Genomic DNA, 20,091 nt, shown 5'->3' with positions numbered 1-20,091 from the left:
TGGACACCACTTCCCACGGCCTGTGTGGTGTGGCTAAGGGCTCCAGCAACCCTGGTGGCGCTGCTCTGACCACCTTCGCCCGCTGGCAGGTGGTACAGCCCCTTACATAGTCTCGAACATCTTCCCTCACCCCTGGCCACCAGAAGTGTCTCATGACTAGGTGAGTGGTCTTGTCCCTTCCAAAATGCCCCGCTGTAGGGTTGTCGTGCATCTGCTTGAGGACCGTACGTCGAAGCTGGGTGGTGGGTAGGTACAGCGCACCCTTGTAGAAAAGCAGCCCTCTGCGTTCTGCAAAGTCTTTTGCCTGCTCCCTCCCCCCTCTCAGTTCTCTGAAGATGCGGTTGGCAAATTCATCCGCTGCCGTCAGTGCTGTGAGTTCTGCCTCGCTCACCACTGCTGCTCCGCAGGACCATGCCGACGGGGGGAAAATGTGCCTTGGGGCTGGTGGCGCCTCCTCCTCCATGTACTCTGGCTTGCGGGAGAGGGCATCCGCCCTGACATTCTGCTCTCCTGGGATGTAGTGTATGGAGAAGTTGAAGTTCGAGAAGAACTCCGCCCACCGTATCTGCCGCTGGTTGAGCACCCTGGCAGTTCTCCAGAACTCCAGGTTCTTGTGGTCTGTGCACACCTGGATGGGGTGCTTGGCGCCCACCAGGAAGTGTCTCCAGTGCTGGAACGCCGCGTGGATCGCAAGAAGTTCCCGATCAAAAACTGTGTAGTTTCGCTCGGGCTGGGTCAACTTCCTGGAGAAGAAGGCACAGGGTCTCCACTCTCTGTTGGCGTCCAGTTGCAACAAAATGGCGCCCACAGCCTTATCAGAAGCATCGGTTTCAATGCGTAGGGGCGCGTCCTGAACCACGTGGAACAGGTTCTGGTCTGAGGCGAACACCCTCTTGAGGCTTTCGAACGCTGCTTGCGCCTCTGGTGTCCACCTGAACTTCTGCTTGCCTCTCAGGCAGTCAGTGATGGGAGCCGTAACTCGAGAGAAGTTCTTGATGAACTTCCTGTAGAAGTTGGCAAAGCCTAGTAGGCGTTGGGCATCTTTGCGCGTCCTGGGGCTGTGCCAGTCCAGGATGGTCTGCACCTTGTCCTTGTCCATTGCCAGCCCCTTGTCTGACAGCTTGTAGCCCAGGAAGTCCACCTCCTTGGTGTGAAACTTGCACTTCTCCAGCTTCACATACAGGTGGTTCTCCTTCAGGCGCTGTAACACCTCCCTGACGTCCTTCACGTGCTGCACTGGGTCGTTGGAGTAAATAAGGATGTCATCCAGAAAGACCAAGCATTTCCTGAAGAGTAGGGACCCCAGGACGTGGTGCATGAAGGCCTGGAAGCATGCTGAGCCCCCTTGCAACCCGAAGGGCATCACCAGATATTCAAAAGAGCCCAGAGGCGTGAACATCGTGGTTTTCCACTCATCGCCTTCCCGGATCCTGATCAAGTTGTACGCCCCCCTCAGGTCTAGCTTGGTGAAAATCTTGCCTCTGCGTGCCGCTGTCAGGAGATCATCCACTCTGGGCATGGGGAAAGCCACTGGCTCTGTCACCGAATTCAGCCGTCTAAAATCCACCACAAGACGGCGCTGTTGCGTGTCTTTCTTGTCCACCCAGAAGACCGGGCTGCCCCCTGCTGCCTTGCTTTCTCTGATGAACCCCCGCTTGAGGTTCTTGTCGATAAAAGCGCGCAGATCCTCCAGTTCCTGGTCTGACATGGCGTACAGCTTGGCTGGGGGTATAGTTGCCCCAGGCACCAGGTTGATCTGGCAGTCAAAAGGCCTGTGTGGGGGCAGGTGGTCGGACTCCGCTTCACTGAAGACCTCCTGCAGGTCCCAGTATGGTTTGGGTATCGCCTCACCCCCTTTGACGTGCATGGTGGCCACCGTGGCTATCGGAGGCCCCTCCCCTGGATGGTGCTGCATGCAATGTTCCAGGCAAAAGTCCGATCCAAAAGTGATGCACCTCTGATGCCAACTTATGGAGGGGTCGTGGCGCGCCAGCCAGCTCATGCCCAAAACGATTGGGGGGTCTGAGATGGTGGTGACGTTGAATGCCAGTGTCTCTGAGTGCCTTCCAACCGTCATTCTCATGGGGGGGGTTTGATGAGTGATGGCCCCTCCCAGCAGCTCTCTGCCGTCAATGGTTGCCACGTGCAGAGGAAAATCCAGCTGCAGAAGCTGGATCTGGTGCTCTTCTGCAAAGTTTCTCGAGAAGAAGTTGGCTGAGGCACCACTGTCAATTAGGGCGAGGACCGTCAATGGATAGCCATTTGGGAGCGTGAGCGTCACTTCTAGAACCACTCCTGCTCTGGGAGGGGTGGGCTGGCTCTGCTCCTCTCTGTGCGGGTGGGTGGGCTGGGGCTGTTGTCTGCTGACTGTGCCTGGCTGCCGCCCCTTGTCTCCTGCAGCCAGGCTTTCCCGTTTCCCTGCTGTGGTGCTGCGTCAGTGGGGGAGGGCACAACCGTTCCCGCCTTTCCTTGCCACTCCCTGCGATGTGGGCAGTCTCTGACGAGATGCTGGGGGGAGTTGCAGAGAAAGCAATTCCCACCCCTTCCCTCCTTGCGTCTTGGCGCCGCTGGGGTTTGAAAAGCCCGCGCGCGCGCGCTATCAATCTGCATGGGTTCCTGGTCCTGACTGGCCCCAGGCGTGGCTTGAAAGGGTTGTTGAGGGAGTGGCTTCTCCTGCGACCGTGGGAACCAAGCCCGCTTTGCGCGCGTTGCTTGCTTGTCGCTCCATCTGGATTCCTGCCTCACCCCCACCGCCAGAGCCGCTTTGCTCAGTTGATCCATATTACTGGGCTTTGGACCTCTCGAGAGCTCATCCTTCACCTCCTCATGCAACCCCAAGTAAAACGCCGCTTGCATTGGGGCAGACTCCAGATCCCACCCCAATCTGTGCACCAGCATGGTGAATTTCGCCCAATACGCGCGAACTGTCATATTTCCTTGGCGTAAATTATGAAGTTCCTCCTTAGTCTGGTCCATATGACTATCGGACGAATACATCGTTTTCAAACCTTCTAGAAATAGTTTGACATTCTTCATGCAAGGATTCCTTGTTGCAATTAACGGTCTTAGCCACTCCCTGGCCGCCCCTGTAAGGTGCTCCACAATAAACGCTACTCTGTGCTCATCATCAGGGAACTCATCGTGGTGCAGCTCAAGAGCATACACAATCTCAGTCTCAAAGCCCTGAAACTCCTTCGGGTCTCCATTGAACTTGCTTACTAGGGTCCCGGCTCTCCTTCCTGGCAGCACTTGGACTTGGGGTGCCCCTCCCGCCTTGTTTTTCTCTGCATCCAGCTTGTTTTGGAGGTCTACCGCCACCGCCCTTAAATGCTGCTCTTTTTCCTGGAGCTCTCTCACCTGTTCCGCAAGTTGTAGCCGGTCGTCCTGGACCTTCTTAGTCTCCTCTTTAGCTGCCTTCAATTCTCCCTGCGCCTGCAGCGACAGCTGTTGCAGTTCTAGCTGGGCTTGCTCAGCGATCTGCCGCCACTTCTCCGCCTCTGACACGCTCATCCCGGCAACTCCAAAGTAGCCCAAAAATGATTAGGAGGTTGCTGTCACAGTGGCCGGAGTGGACTACTTCAGAGTAACGACGCTACGCAGCTCTGCATTTTATTCTTTTATTGGTGCTGCGTATTTACAGTGCTCAAGTCATTGCTATTTACACGGAGCGATGTTGTCAGTCGGTTTCAGAACCTCCTAATGGCTTTTGGCGCGTCTTTCTCCAACACAAAAGCTTTGGCAGACCCATCCTCTTGCCCCTCCTCTTCCTGCGTAATTCTGGAGTTGGGGGGATGGGTCTTCCCCCCTTACTTGCCCCTTCCTGTCCCACCTGGGACCCTGGCTCCTCTACCTTGCCTGAGCCTCGGACACGACTTCCTGCTTCCCCACTGGAATCGGAACTCTCCCTGCTTTCCCCTTTGCTCGGGGACGGGCTTGAACTCAGGAGGGGAGGGACTTCGCGATATCCCCTGTCCCTCACAATATCAATTCTGTTAAAACTGAAACCATGGGGAATCTAAAAATGGCTACAAGTATTTTCTTTCCACAGAAGTGGATGGAATTTGCAGGTAAAGGAGTCCCAGCATCTCAGCATCACAAAGAGGCTTGGGCTGGCAGGGCGGCATGAAAAGGACACAACAGCCATGCACCCTTCAACCCCAGTCTCACCTTTGCTTTGCAGGGCTGGGACCAAAAGGCGCATGGCTGTTGTGTCCTTCTCATGCCGTCCTGCCACCCCCGAACCACTTTGCGAGGCTGGGGTGATGCAAGGCCTGTATTGGCTGTCCAGGCTCCCCCCTGCAGTATTTCACTTTCTGAAAAAAGAAGGCTGTAGTTTATAGATCCTGAGATGTGTTGGGATTCAAGAGCACTGGGAAACAGCTAGCACATAGGAAGGAATAATTCCTTTTGAAATGAACATGATGGTTCTGTAACAACACGAGTGCGTGTGAGTTTCGCAGCTGGAATCGCTCAGAAAAGACTCCTAATAACCAAATATACTAAATCTGGAATTGTCAACAGACACACCCACGAAAGGACCAAACTGTGTCAATTAGAAAAGAGCTGTGTGACAACAATCAAACATAAGTAAGGCACATTTTAAGTTATGCGGACAAATGTGTTAAAATGTTCTGCTTTTATTTTTATTTCTGCATTAATAAAGTAAAATATAAGAAGAGACCTGCTGGATCAGGCCAAAGACCCACCTAGTTCAGCGTCTTATTCTTACGATGGCTAACGATATGGCTATAGGAAGCCCATAAGCAAGACGTGAGTTGATTTCCAACAACTGATATTCAGAAACCTCTGGTTACTGGAGGTCATACATTGCCATTACATTCAGAAAGTAATTATAAGAAAGCCCAAACCTTTGCTGTCTCATTACACCCTGATTCCCAAACATATTTGCTTAGAAGCAAGTCCTATTGATTTGGGGGTGAATGTACTTCCTCATAGGGAGCTCAGGATTACTGTTAGTCCCACTGACCTTTTCAGTAAAATAGATGATTCAGTTCAGCATCATTTGTACTCCTTGTAGGACCTGAATGGTCTTGATTAACACAATCAAGAAGAGAACATTGTAAGCTTCCTGTTTCTAGCTGGCTGATAATATCAGTTGTGGCAAGGTCTGATACATTGAGAAAATGCCTCTCATTTACGAAGTTCAGCCTCCCCTAGTCAGGGGGGGGGGGGTCGGGTGTAAAAATGTAAGGGAAATTGCTTAAATGATTTCTGTCTTTGCTGCTCTTGTGAAACCATTATTTTAGGGCAATGCTTGTTAAGAACTGCATCAGACAGAGGTGTCCCAGGATGAAGTTTTAGTTGGTAGAATAAATATTTTAAAATGTTGAAAATAGCATGTTGTTGATGCCAGACAAGGCTGGCCCACCCATGTGGCAAGGTGAAGCAGGCGGCAGGATCGACAGGGGCAACAGATTCCTATGTAGGATCTTTATCCACCACCACCCCTTGTTCCTGATCTAGACTCATCCCTTCTTCCCTGGTGGGGGGCATTTTGTTATTTGCCTCAGGTGCCAAAATGTCTCAGGCCCCCTTGTGCCATATAGCATTCCCTCGAAAGTTCAGAAACAATACATAGCTGAAATGGTTAAATATTAAAACATGTAACATATCCCTAAAATCAGCCTCCTTGCCAGAGGATTAGAAGGTAATCCACCTAAAAGAAATTTTAAAAACGCAAAAAATAAATCAAGGGAGCTAAGAGAAATGCTATCCAAAATAATCATTTGGAATTATTATTATTATTATTATTATTATTATTATTATTATTATTATTAAATTTGTATACAGAGTGGTTATGCAGAATGGGTTTGTTTTGTTGCATTTTGGAATGACATAGATGTTATAGGTCCATCTGTATGCTGCTCTTTTCTTTATTAAGAAATGTGGTGGCCTTTTTAAAATAATAATTTTAACCTGAGGAAGTTATGAGCTTTTTATAGTCTATGGCTGGCTGGGTATTTAAATATTTGTAGTGTGCACTGTTTTGGGAAGGGGAGACTTTCCTGCCCTTTTTGCCATGTATTAGGTTTCTGGGTTCACTAGACTGCTATAGGACTGTAGTTTTGTAGAATAGATTTTCTAAGCTGTTTTGATGAAGCCTGTTACTTAAGTCTTCTGAGAATAGCTAGTTTGCTCACTCTAGACACACATACACATTTCAAGGAGAAAACGGTTTGGGGAGAACTATAGCCAGAAAATTTTAAAGATGTTGTGGTATGTATTCAGTACAAAATATCAAATGGTCGAAGTGGGTACATGTATATGCCGTATAATATAGTTGGCTGTAGGCCTTCCTTTTCTGTACTGATGAAACAACGGAACAACCATGTTGGAAGTCTCAGCAGTTACAACACGACCGCAAGCTACTACTGTGGAATAGAGAGGATAATAGGGATCCAGTATGTGAATCCTTGTTTTTGTCCTCCAGTTACCTCAGATTGTTCAGTTTTAAATCCAGTTATTCAAAATTGTGAGCAAAAATTCTGAAGGCATTTTCAGCATAACAAACAGACATTCACAATATCCTTGGAGTGGTTTCAGAGTAAGATAGTGGTTTCAGAGTTAATAGTGTTTCCAAAAGTCATGTTTACAGAATTGCTAGTCATGGAACTATCAGGCTCATGTGTTAATATTACTGAAAAACAGATGGCTTTGTCTGGGAAAGCTACGAGCAAATGATTTAATCTTGCCCTGTTTCAAGTGCCTTCCAGAACAAGAATGTGCAAAACATAAAACTACACAGTCCCAAATTCCAGGAAGTGAAACATATCATTCCTGTAAGGCTCTGATGATAATTATTTGTTTTAACAAGATTGTGTCTCTTCTGTTGTGATCTCAAAGACAACTGACTGCATAGTCAAGCAATATATATCCAGTATGCTGGGGTTGGGGGTGGGGTGGGGAACTGTTGCACCATAGAGTTAAACCAAATGGCAGTTTCAACCATGAGGAAGCATTATGTGATCAGGGCTAAAAGTGAGTCAAGGTTCACTGGTATGCTTATACATTTTCAATGTCTGGACATTGCAGGTTTGGAGGGTCAGTGGGCTCTGAATCTCTTCCAATTCTTGGGGTCTTATACCCAGTGAGGGTAAAAATCTAATGGAGGATTCTATTGTCTGACTAGTCAGGCAAGACTCTTTGCAAGATAAGGACCTAGCTGGCCACTTAAGTGTTCTCATCAGCATCCCAAAATAATGAGTTGGGCGGCAACGGTGATGGTGCCCTCTGGACAAATGGGTGGGCCTTCTCCCCTCCTCATCAGGATGGTAGATAGAGAACAATAGGAGTGTACTGTGTGAGAGCTCAGCTGGAGGCAGACTGCAGGCTGAGAAGCTGAGGGACAGAGGCATGCTTGATTTGGGGCTGAATCCAAGCTATGACTATAGGAGAATCAACATCTGCTGAGGTGTTAATGCTGTGAGCCACTCCATCTTAGGCTTGGGGTGTATATGTGTGCACATAAACCATATATCCTAAAGACACCACAGTCTCTGCTTTGTCCCTCATTCCAAGGAAACTAAACTATTGGTAAGTGCCTGGAATCCCTGGAATCTCTCACTGCTCAGAGATTGGGGTAGTGTGTATATGTATAAAGTAGACTCTAGAGCTTCTTCCCCAGCCTTGTGGCTTGGGATATGAGTGCCTTAGCTTGTGCATGATTAAGAAAATCAACTTTTTGGACTTCTGGTTTGCCGCGCTGGCAAGAGGACGCAGAGACCTCGAGCTCCGAGGTCTCTGGCATTGCGGGGGGGGGGGGGGGGGAATCCGCGGGGCGCGCGGATTCCCCACAAGAACCCCAGGAAGAGCGTCCCGGGGGCTTAGCTGCCCAGCGGAGCTCCAATTCGTGATTCCTCCGCTGCCCGGGAGACTCAGTAGAGTCAGCCGAGAGTCAGCGGAGTGGAGTCGCCGGAGCCATTTTGGGCACCACCGTCACCTCCAAGAAGCGAAGCCCCGAGTCTTCTACCAGCAAGTGGCAGATTCTTCCCAAGAAACAAAAGATTTGGATAAATTAAGTGAAAATCTCTATTTGGAACTTTGGAAAGTCAATTGGAATTATAGGAAGTGATTTCAAAAAAACGAAAGTCGATCTCTTCCTACTGTGGACTTTAGAGGCACGAAAATATCCCAAATCTGAAAGGGAAATTGTCTGCCTTATAACTCCAAAGAAAGAAAGCTTTTTCTAACCCCTTCTTGACCCTGGAGCCAGCACCTCACGAGGCTCAGCAAGGTTACTAAGAAATAAATTTGACAGCTGTCAAAAAGGGAAAGAAGGAGAAAATTTCGTTAAGGATGTTATTTAAGATTAAAAGATGTTAAAGACATTTTAAAGACTTTGAAAATGGATAGCCAAGATGGAGGTTACCGTCTTTGAAGAAGGAAATTTCCAGTGTCTACTGTCTTCTAATCTTCACTCTGTCTGCGGTTAAGAAAGAATGTCAACACCCTACTCAGCAGCCTTCCGGCAGACTGTGCTAGGTTATTTGGAAATTCTGGAAACTCTGAGAGATCTCTTAAAGGTACAAGAACAATTTAGTTCACCGCTGGCGAGTACAGAGGACTATGGACAGGAACAAGATGCTACTTTTGAAAATGAAAGGGATCTCAAAAATCAAGAAGAGGATGATGCTCAACAAAAGGTGGAAAAAGAAGAAGAAGAGAAGACTACAATCAGCATTTGTTCTCGGAATTCAATTGAGAAAGCAACCTTCGTGGAGAGGCATCACCTTCAATGGAAAATGATTTTTGAAAATGGAGAGACTGGGGAAAATGGAAAAGAGAGAAGTGAGACCGAGGGGTGGGAAAAGCAGAGGGAGGGGAGGACAGAGACCGGAATTTTGAACTGGGATAGATTTGGTTGGGATGAAAAATTGGTAAACTGGTATATAGGCTGGCTGAAAAACAGTTCTGAAATCTTGGCTTGATGAAGGTAATGCTGGACCAAATGGGGGAAAGACTCTGAGGGGGAGAAGAGGGCATTTAAGAGAATAATGTTAAGATGTTAGATGAGAGATATTAATAATATGTAATATTTGACATTTCTTGTGGGGGTGGAGGAAGGGCTGGGGAAAGAAATCTTATATTAGTTGAGTAGAAAGCTATGTTTAGTTAGGTAGTTGGGTGGATGGCCACCTATCTTCCTCCCTATCGACCTGAATCCTCTGGTGGCAGGGGGGGCTCGGGGGGGGAGGGAGGGGTGGAAGGACACCCAAGTACAAAATAGACCTCCCTTGAATGGTTGCACCTCATGGGTGCCTCCCGTGGCAGGAGGGGGCCTGTGGGGAGGCGGCACAAAGAGGGAGGGGAAATAATGTTGATTTTTAAGAATAAGAATCGGAATTAAGAAAAGAAACCCGCCATAATTATATTAAGGAACGATGAAAATCAGGAAGAAGGGATCTGAGGAAGTCACAAATACAATGTTTAACAAAGCAAGAAATTGATATTCTTAATTGTATGTCTGTTTGTCTGTTATGTTGGAGGATTATATATAAATAGTTGGGGGGTTCCCTTATCCCAATCTCTCCTTTTGTCTCGGGACCTCCTGGTGGCGGGGGGGGGGGGTCCAGGAGCTAAGGAGAGGGGGGTGGGGACAAACCCAGCTTTAAAATGGACTACCTTCAACTCTCAACACCTGCAGGATCCACTTGTGGCAGAAGGGGACTTGTGGGGGGAGGGAGGGAAGGTGGATAGAAATGTTCTTTTATGTTTTGTCTTTTTGCGTTATTATATAAAACTAATAAAAATTATTTTTTTAAAAAAAGAAAATCAACTTTTACCAATATAAGGTAATACAATTTGAGGATCATACAGGTTTCTAACAGAGGAGCAAGCTCATTTTTCTTGGCTAACACACGCATGTGATTTTTCAGCACCTAACTCTCAGCCAGGTATGTGAACTGGCCTGACTGAAAAACACTGGCTTTGAACTGAAGCTGTTCTTCCATTCTCATAAGGGAGGGTCAGCTTCTGCCAAGTCCAGCTTCCATCTGCAGCTCTCCTGCGCACCATTCCTGAGGGTTCCCCAATCTCTGCAAACAGATTTTCATAGGGTGGAGGGAAAGAAAGTCAGGAAAGTCCTATTCCGTCAATGTGGAGCATGTTCCTGTCACAGAAAGAAAGTTATGATACAAGTCATTGTGTTCATAAGGACACAGGAAGCTGTCCTAAATCAAGTCATATCATTGGTCCGTTTAGCTCTGTATTTCAACAGTGAAATCAAGTCATCATTGCTCCAATTAGCTCTGTATTTCAACAGTGACTGGCAGCATCTCTCTGTTGCTAATTGATTACATACTAGGAGAAGATATATTTGTTAGATATTTTCCTTCCTTCTTCATATTTTTGAGTTTATCAGAGTGCCATCCTGTTGCATCTTAAAGGGATGCTTGGATAGGCTAGTTTTAGTCTTTTCATATTAGTAATCCAGGACACTTTAAGGCAGACTAGATTTGTTTTGTACCATCCCCTTTTCTCCCCCTCAAAATAATAATCACACACAGTTTTGAGAAAAGGTAACAAAATAACATTTACTCACTCAGTCTACGTCTTCAAGAATAATAGATACAGCAGCTTGATACAGGCAGGCTTAAAATGCTAATTGACTGGCTAACATACTAAAGTCTATCTTCAAAATGGGGTCTGAGCTGGAACTCAGATTTACAGGTGCTCTCATGCTGCAGGCAGGATGGAAAAGGAGTGTGCCCAGGCAGGGAGGAGCATATATAGTTACTGTATGCCTCTTCCTGTCAGGACACAAGAGGAAAGTGATCTCACAGAGTCCTCCTTAGTAAGTACCAGAGGAACTTTGTGCATATTATGTGCCTATCTAGCAAAACATGAATTGTTGGTTTGTCTGCAATAAACATCCCTCAATCTCCATGGTTTCTGAGGTAGTCCTCCTCAGCCCTGCCTGGATACACAAAGAATTTAACTTGGGATCTTTTGCAGTCAAAGCATGTGCCCCATTACTGAACTATGGTCCTTCCCCACACTGGGAGATATGAAAGCTAATAGGAACATTCTATCTATAATTCTATCTCCCTTCACATATGAGAGCCATTAGTTGATGCTGCAGTCAACAAGTGATGGAGATGCATTTCTGAACTGGCCCTCAGGAAGAAGGAGAATGGGCCAGAGGAACCATGTTCTTTTGGGATGCAAGGGGTGAAAATGTGAAAGAAATATACATACTTGAGAGTAGCTTCCCCTAATTTTCTGCTCTCCAGGTAACACTGACTACAGTTCCCATCACCCTTGGCCACTGAACATACTGAGCTGAAGGGCACAAGGTTGGAGGAAGCAGCTGTAGAGCCTACTCTATATAGAAGGCTGTGAGCTCATGATAACTGCCAAGAAGATTTGTCTATAAGTGGTATTCATAACTTATTGCAATGTAGTGTAAGTGTAGACACCTTATCTACTCTTTAGGCTTCATGTCAACTGAGAAATGCTAGCAGCTTTCTGTAAGATAATCTGTATCTCTTCCGGCTTTTACTATGTAAGCATTCTTGAGATTTGATATTATCTTGCTAGTCTCAATAATGTATCCAAGGCTGAGATATTGTGTCATATGGATGCATGGTTGTTGTGTGTGTTTTTTCCACCCTTGCCCAAAATACATTCTCATGAAAAGGTCTGGGGAAAATACTAGAATTATTTCAAGCTGGAAAGATACAAAGGAATGCTTTGCAAATTTCATACTGCCATTAAAATGCAAAGTACACATGCCTGCATGGTGATAGTGGGGATTCTGACCACAAATGATTCTCCCCCCCCCCATTTGAAACTGCATTTTTTTGTAATTCCATGTAAACAGTGCAAAGCAATGCATATAGGGGCAACAAATCTTAATTTCACACATAAGCTCATGGGGTCTGAACTGGTGGCAACTGACCAGGAGAAAGACCTTGGAGTCATGGCAGATAGCTCAGCGTAGATGTTGACCAAGTATGTGACCACTGTGAAAAAAGCAATTGCATGCTAGGGATTATTAGGAAAGGAATTGAAAACAAAACTGCCAACGCCATAATGCCATCATACAAAACTACCTTCTGATCACATTTGGAATCCTCTGTGCAATTCTGGTCACCTCACCTCAAAAAGGATATTGTAGAGTTGGGAAAGGTTTCAAAAAGGGCAACAAAAACAATAAAGGGTATGGAGAAACTCCGCTAACAGGAAAGGTTACAGCATTTGGGGCATTGACATGATAGGTGCTTATATACATTTGCATGGTGTGGAGAAGGTTTTTTCTTTGCTCATAACACTCCAACTTGAGGACATCCAATGAAGCTGAATATTGGGAGATCCCAGGACAGACAGAGGAAGGTACTTCTTCAAACAATGCATATTTAAACTTTGGAATTTGCTCCCACAACAGGCAGTGACGGACACCAACTTGGATGGCTTTAAAAGAGCATTAGACAAATTCATGGAAGATAAGACTTCCAGTGAGGCTGACTCCTTTGTGGCTACTAGCCATGATGGCTATACTCTGCCTTTGCAGTCAGAGACAGTATACGTCTGAATACCAGTTGTTGGAAACCACAGGAGGGAAGAGTGCTCTTGTGCTTCAGCCTTCTTGTAGGCATCTGGCTGGCTTCTGTGAGAACAAGGCTATTCTTATGCTATTGTGTTCTTAAGGCAACAGGGCACAGCCAAAATCAGTCTATCATTCTCTTTCTTACAACTGGAGCGATCATCTGCCACAGTTGCATGAAATGCGTGTACCACATTGACCAAATACCAGTGACCTAGGTAAAGGTAAAGGAACCCCTGACCATTAGGTCCAGTCGTGACCGACTCTAGGGTTGCGGTGCTCATCTTGCGTTATTGGCCGAGGGAGCCGGCGTACAGCTTCCAGGTCATGTGGCCAGCATGACAAAGCTGCTTCTGGCAAACTAGAACAGCACACAGAAACGCCGTTTACCTTCCCGCTGTAGCGGTACCTATTTATCTACTTGCACTTTGAGGTGCTTTCGAACTGCTAGGTTGGCAGGAGCTGGGACCAAGCAACGGGAGCTCACCCTGTCATGGGAATTCGAACGGCCAACCTTCTGATCGGCAAGTCCTCTAGGCTCTGTGGTTTAACCCACAGCGCCACCCACATCCCAATACCAGTGACCTAGCCCATGCAAATTCCATTTAGAATTGCCATAATAAAATGTTGAAATCTAGTCAAAGTTAAAGCTCATCAGTTGCTTATCTCTGTTCCATTGAAGATGAAGAAGACTTAAATCTGGATTGCACTCAAGGGTTTTTGGTTTTGCATTAAGCTCAGCTAGGTATTTACACCATTTTAGAAAGCAGATCCAGAAGCTTTTTGAAACTGCCTATCTTATACTGGGGGGGGGGGGGGAGAGAGAGATGCTAGCCAGCCGACTATTAATGATAACATTTCCTTTGTGCAATACATCTTGTAAAGTTATCTCCATGAAAGAAAGAGTGCTGTGTAATGGTTCTCTGTTCTGTAATGAATGACTGGCTCATTTTTTAACAAGACTACAGTGAAGAAAAGATGGGGAAAACCAAAGGATGAGTTGCACAATATGGCACAGAACATTGAAAAAACTGTATTCCTCCACCAGACATTTAAAGGAGAGTCAGCCAGCCTTTTGAAATGCACACTTACATTTGGAAAGAAACCATGCATTTTTTATCGTGCCAAGTAAATTTAATTGTCTGTTATCACATCCTAAAGCTGAAAACCCAAGTAACACATAACAATGCAGTCAAGAGCTTTTGACTAGCAGCTATTTGAAATCTAGGGTATATTTGTTATTGTTTTTGTAATAAGCCTGAGCGCTAAATACTACTTGGCATTTTTGCCACACTTTAGAATGTTCATAACATTTCACATCTTTTATCTCACTAATTACAACAATAGTGTACGGTTGCAGATTTAGGGCTGCTTCAAGCCACCAATTGAGTTGATGGCAATTCTGAGATCGGAACTGGAGTATACTGACTCCTAGGCTCAGTACCTTATTATCATTACCACCTCTCTCCTCCATAAGAATGAAGGTGTGATGCTGATAAGAACCACTTATAACAAAACTGCTTATGACTAGCAATTGCGTAAACCAAACTAATGATTATTTGGCACTGCAGCAGATACTTCTTTAACTGCTGGTATTTGGCTGTTCACTCTGAATCTACAGTTGGGTAACAACCTGCCTAATATTATTAATACCAGAGAAACCACTATTAGGTTTCAGGGAGAGAGGGGCAAAAAGAGGGGAAGAGAAGATGGAGATAGAAGGAAGGAGAGAGGATGGAATACATATTGTGTGTGTCTCTCTCTGTGTGTGTGTGTGTGTGTGTGTGTGTGAAATTTGGACACAACATTCCATTCCAATATGCGAGTGTTTCCATAACTTTAGAATATACAGATGTCACACCTATCACAGGTAAAAACATGTTTTTTTTGGAAAAGACAGAAAAGCAGGAACAGGAGAGGTTGCAAAACATCGCCCTCTAGCAGCGACTCCACTGGTACTGCACCTACCAAACCTTCCCTCTCCAAACCAGCTCAGCTTGGGTTTACAGGGAACCCGTGCTTGACAAGAGCGAAACTACAGACTGACCTGAGTGGAGGTGGGGGCTCCCCAGGCTGGGGGGTGGACGGGGTTGGGATGGGTCATGGATCGGGGTGGGGTGGAGTCATAGGGATGAGCCACAGCAACGCGTGGCTGGTACCACTAGTGTGTGTGTATATGTATATGTATATGTATATGTGTATGTATATATCTGCAGACTGGAATTAAAAGTATAATAATAATAATAATTTATTTATACCCTGCCCTCCCCAGTCAAAACTGGGCTCAGGGTGGCTAACACCAATAAAATTACAATAAAACATAAAAAGCAATTAATTAAAATACAGATTAAAATACAATATTAAAATTTAAAATGCAGCCTCATTTTAAGTAGTCCATAAATCCAAGCCATGAGGGAGGAAAACACAGGGGTCAGACTAAGTCCAGCCCAAAAGCCAGGCGGAACAGCTCTGTCTTGCAGGCCCTGCGGAAAGATGACAAATCCCGCAGGGCCCTGGTCTCCTGTGAAAGAGCGTTCCACCAAGTTGGGGCCAATGCTGAAAAGGCCCTGGCCCTAGTAGAGGCCAATCTAGCCACCTTATGGCTAGGGATCTCCAGAGTATTGTTGTTTGTGGACCTTAAGGTCCTCCGCGGGGCATACCAGGAAAGGTGGTCCCGTAGGTACGAGGGTCCCAAGCCGCATAGGGCTTTGAAGGTCAAAACCAGCACCTTAAACCTGATCCTGTACTCCACTGGGAGCCAGTGCAGCTGGTAAAGTACTGGATGAATATGATCCCACAGTCAGGACCCCGTAAGGAGCCTCGCCGCTGCAGGTCATCCCGAAGGTAGCCCCTGGGTTTGGAAATAAGCATTTCCTACCAGCACCAAGGTTGCAAGTAAATGATTTAAAACATTTGTTCAGTAACAGTGAACTGATAAATGAAATGTGTATTCAATTAAATTTTACTCAGAGCAAACCTGTTGAAATTTGTGGAGCTAAATTAGTTGTGTTCATCAATTGCAATGAGTCTTCTCTGGGTAAAACTTATTTGAATACCGCCCAAAGAAAACTACTTTTAAGGGTGAAATCCTCAAAGTTATATTTTTAACAGTGCCAAAAGGCATGTGCTTTTGTATGTTCTAACATCTTCATTTTCTGAGATCTGTTGAAATTTTGAGTCTTGCCTGTACTGAATATTGTCGTAATTGTGTGTTTATCTCTTTCTTCTTTCTCAGCCCAAGCTGTTTCAGTTGGGCTTTCTCCTAAATAATTATGCTTTTATATTGCATCCTTCCTCATTAAATATCTTTCCATTTTAAGCTATAGCCACTATTTTAAAAATCCATTTTCTAAACCTGCAGCCCATTGTGGTTTATTTTTCCTCAAAAAGCAAATCCTTCTTTTCATTTGAATTAATTGCATGCCATGAGGTGTATTCGTAGATTTGCAAATAAGCAAACGTTAGTGCACAGACACAAGTCCCACAAAAGCATTACCGGTATGTCTCTTCACTACTGCATTAGGGTCTGCTTCTGTAATCAATGGAGCTTGCACATGGCCAAATCAGACACAGAGCAATGAGCCATTTTCTCTCTCTGGACAAACAGTCTACATTTTGCAGAGCCCTAAGTACCTAGAAATAGGTCTGCAATGATGAGTGCCCCCTTAGTAACTCTGATATCACTTTCATGATGCTGTAATAATACGGCTGCAAGAAGTTTACTGGTCAACATCCATTTGATTAAAGTGGGAGCTGATAGCCTTTAAGGATGAATAAGGCTTCGCGAAAGTGCAGTTCCATGGGCTATGTAGCATGCAGTTATTCTGCAAAAGAAACTTGAAGGTTGCACAAAATAAAGAGCACAAGGGTGTTAGGCCATCCAAGGAAGACCACACAAGATTACTTTATTGAGACTGTAATGGGTTACCTTTGTGCCATTCCCATTCTCATTACAATCAGTGCCACTAGAATGGATTCACGTTGTGCCATTTTCTGCTCTAGTTGCACTAAGAATGAAGCATTTAAATCCACATACAATCTTTGATTGGTTGATCACTCCTCCTGTACTCCTTTTCATGAAGCCCTGGCAACCTGAAATAGTGAAATTGTCAGAGGGTCAAAATGCACTTTTGGAAAGGAAAGTTTTGTCCTTTGATTTCTGTTCTTTCCCTTCTCCTACTTTTTCCCCCCTTTTACCTTTCCCATTCACAGTATCTCTAATGACTCTGAGAAATAAGCAAACAAAAAACAACAACCCCCCCAATTGTATTAACTTTAGTACTTCTTACAGTTTCAAAAAAAAACCTGTTTACACATTGCATGGTATGTATAATCTTTTTTTTTTCAGCCCACTAGATGGCCTCAGATCCAGAAAGGAAGTTAGCAGCTTATTCCCCGTGCCCATCCAGCCATAGTACCCTGCTTTGTTTCTTGTAGAGATGAACCCAAAGAAGAAACTTTTCATGTAGCTTCTGGGTAGCTTAAAATCTCCCCATCATGCACACACACGTTTCAACAGTTTTGAGATAGGTTGAAAGTGTTCATCCATTGAGAGTGAGGGAAAGCTTCCTCGAGCTCAGTGACGTCAGTGTCTCCCCAGCTCTGATTGGCTAACTATTCAATGACACCACCTTATTCTCTTTGTGGTTCCCAAATATCTGGGATCTCCCATGTGATTACACCAAGAAGAGGTTGCAGTAACTTGGAAAATAAAAAATGGGTGCTAAAGCTGGCAGCTAGCAGGTTCCAAAAAGATTATATTTAAAGGGAAATGTTTCAAAAAATAAAATAAAAAAAATTAACCTGAAAAAACCTGGAAATGGGTGAATATTTGGTGCAGCCCTAAATGTATCTTTGCTGGTATTTTATTAGCTTCATCCAGGTAAAGCTCAACCAGACTGCAACAGGGCTGTTCACTCAAAGGTCCCAGAACATGTCAGTCACTGCACAGTTCTTTAAGGCCTTTGTGTCCATCACTATCATTGAGTGAGATCCCACAACATTCATGGGCCCAGATGTTTTGTCCTGAATGCTAATGATTGCATCATGGCAACCGTAGGCTGGCAGGTTTGTGCTATTCTTAATGTGTTATTTCTTTTGCTTTCTTCTCGCTTTGTGCACAAGACTTCTATACACTGAATCAGACTTGGTTTCATCTATATTGAGGTGGACATAATGGAGCCCTCCAGATGTTGTTCACTACAGCCCCTATAATTCCTGTTAGCTGGGGCTGAACGGAGTTGGAGTCCAACAACGTCTGAAGAGCACTACACCGAGTGTCAGGGTTTTCCAAGATTTCAGACAAGTCTTTCTCAGACTTACATAGATGTGCCAGGGATTGAACCCAGAGGTTTCTGTGTGCAGTACATATGGCCAGTTACTAAGCCATGACCCTTCCCCACAGACTTGGAGAGTCTTTGCTCCTTCATGAATAAGATGCTATGCACTGTCTCAGCGATCTTTGTTGCATTACTTATCAAACCTTTATTAGGCATTTTGCAAATAAAACCATAAAAGAGAAAATAACATATAAAAGCCTTGAAATATATATAAAAAGGCAGCAGTTGGCTACATACATATATATATATATATATATATATATATATATATATATATATACATATAGAATCAGTGGTTTTCCTTGTTAACCTGCTCCTTGGAGGACTGCTACCAAAAACTCGGCTACCCCCGCCGTTACCTTTGGTCAACGTCAGATAGGCAGAATCCCACACTTTCACCTTGCTGGGGTTCCAGACCACCCAAAAGAGGGGACAGCACGCGTTGAAGGAGCGTACTGTACAATGGGCAATGAAAGAGAATATGTTCTACAGTGTCCGGAACATTCATAGAACGTCTGCAGAATCTCTTGTTTCTAGGAATGTTTTGATATCTTCCCCTGACAAATGCCGAGGGAAAAACATTCAAACGGGCCAGCATAAAAGCCCTACGTTGGGCTGGGATTATTAACTTAGTGATGTAATTGGCTCTGCTATCTAAGATATTTAAATCATAGAATATAGGGGAGCAAATTTTGTTTACAGCTGCCATAATATTTTGTCTCTCGATATCCTTTAGTCTAGTTAGGATATTATGGAAAATGTATTGCTCGTTAGAATTGTACAGGGGCTCCAGCTCGATGTCTAAAGATTCAATCTTTTTTTCAAGGTACTGATACCATCTTGATTTATAGGAGTCTTTGAGCAAATCGGCGAGCAGACTTGACGGGGAGCAGCGAAAATGGCAGCGTAACCAGTATTTTATTGAGGTGGTCCAGGCCCAATATTCCATTGTGTGTATGCCTATTTCTGCACACATTGTTTCATATTTGATCACAGTTGGGAGTCCAAGAATACGTCTCAGAAAGCTGGAGTGAATCTTTTTAAAATCACTGTTATATGCTTGGACCCATAGCGGGATTCCATAGAATATTTGTTGCATTAAACAAAGCTGATGTGGCAAATATATTAATCCAACATGATCTATCGTCCCTTCCAGTGCAAGTTTTCTTGTTCTGTTTGTTTGCTTACTTTTTCTTCACAGTCTTAGCCACTTTTGTAAATACATGACTGGGATAATAATGTGTTCAGGGATTCAGATTTTTATTCAGACAGTCTGCTGAATACCAAGGTGAAAATCAATATCTGAATCCCTCTTTCCCTTTCTTATAGTTCAGTCAAAAGCCAACCAATTTAAATTTTAGAAAAGAGAAGATCATTGAGGGTGTCGCTTCCCTTCTTGAACTTCCATAAATATGTAAAATTGTACCCTGATTTTTATATAATATAAGCACAGCTCTTTGATTCGATCTAATTTGGTGCAAAGTAATGGAATTGATTGGAGATATGAAAGGAACATTTCGTACAAAGATTACCATAATCAAGGACAAAAGTGGTAAGGACCTAACAGAAGCAGAAGACATCAAGAAGAGGTGGCAAGAATACACAGAGGAATTATACCAGAAAGATATGGAGGTCTCGTACACCCCAGGTAGTGTGGTTGCTGACCTTGAGCCAGACATCTTGGAGAGTGAAGTCAAATGGGCCTTAGAAAGCACTGCTAATAACAAGGCCAGTGGAAGTGATGATATTCCAGCTGAACTATTTAAAATTTTAAAAGATGATGCTGTTAAGGTGCTGCACCCAATATGCCAGCAAGTTTGGAAAACTCAGCAATGGCCAGAGGATTGGAGAAGATCAGTCTACATCCCAATTCCAAAGAAGGGCAGTGCCAAAGAATGCTCCAACTACCGCACAATTGCGCTCATTTCACACGCTAGCAAGGTTATGCTTAAAATTCTACAAGGCAGGCTTAGGCAGTATGTGGACCGAGAACTCCCAGAAGTGCAAGCTGGATTTCGAAAGGGCAGAGGAACCAGAGACCAAATAGCAAACATGCGCTGGATTATGGAGAAAGCTAGAGAGTTCCAGAAAAACGTCTACTTCTGCTTCATTGACTATGCAAAAGCCTTTGACTGTGTCGACCACAGCAAACTATGACAAGTTCTTAAAGAAATGGGAGTGCCTGAT

This window comes from Zootoca vivipara, chromosome 9, assembly GCF_963506605.1.
Source record: "Zootoca vivipara chromosome 9, rZooViv1.1, whole genome shotgun sequence".
NCBI lineage: Eukaryota > Metazoa > Chordata > Lepidosauria > Squamata > Lacertidae > Zootoca > Zootoca vivipara.
Note: the sequence above shows the minus strand (reverse complement) of the source record.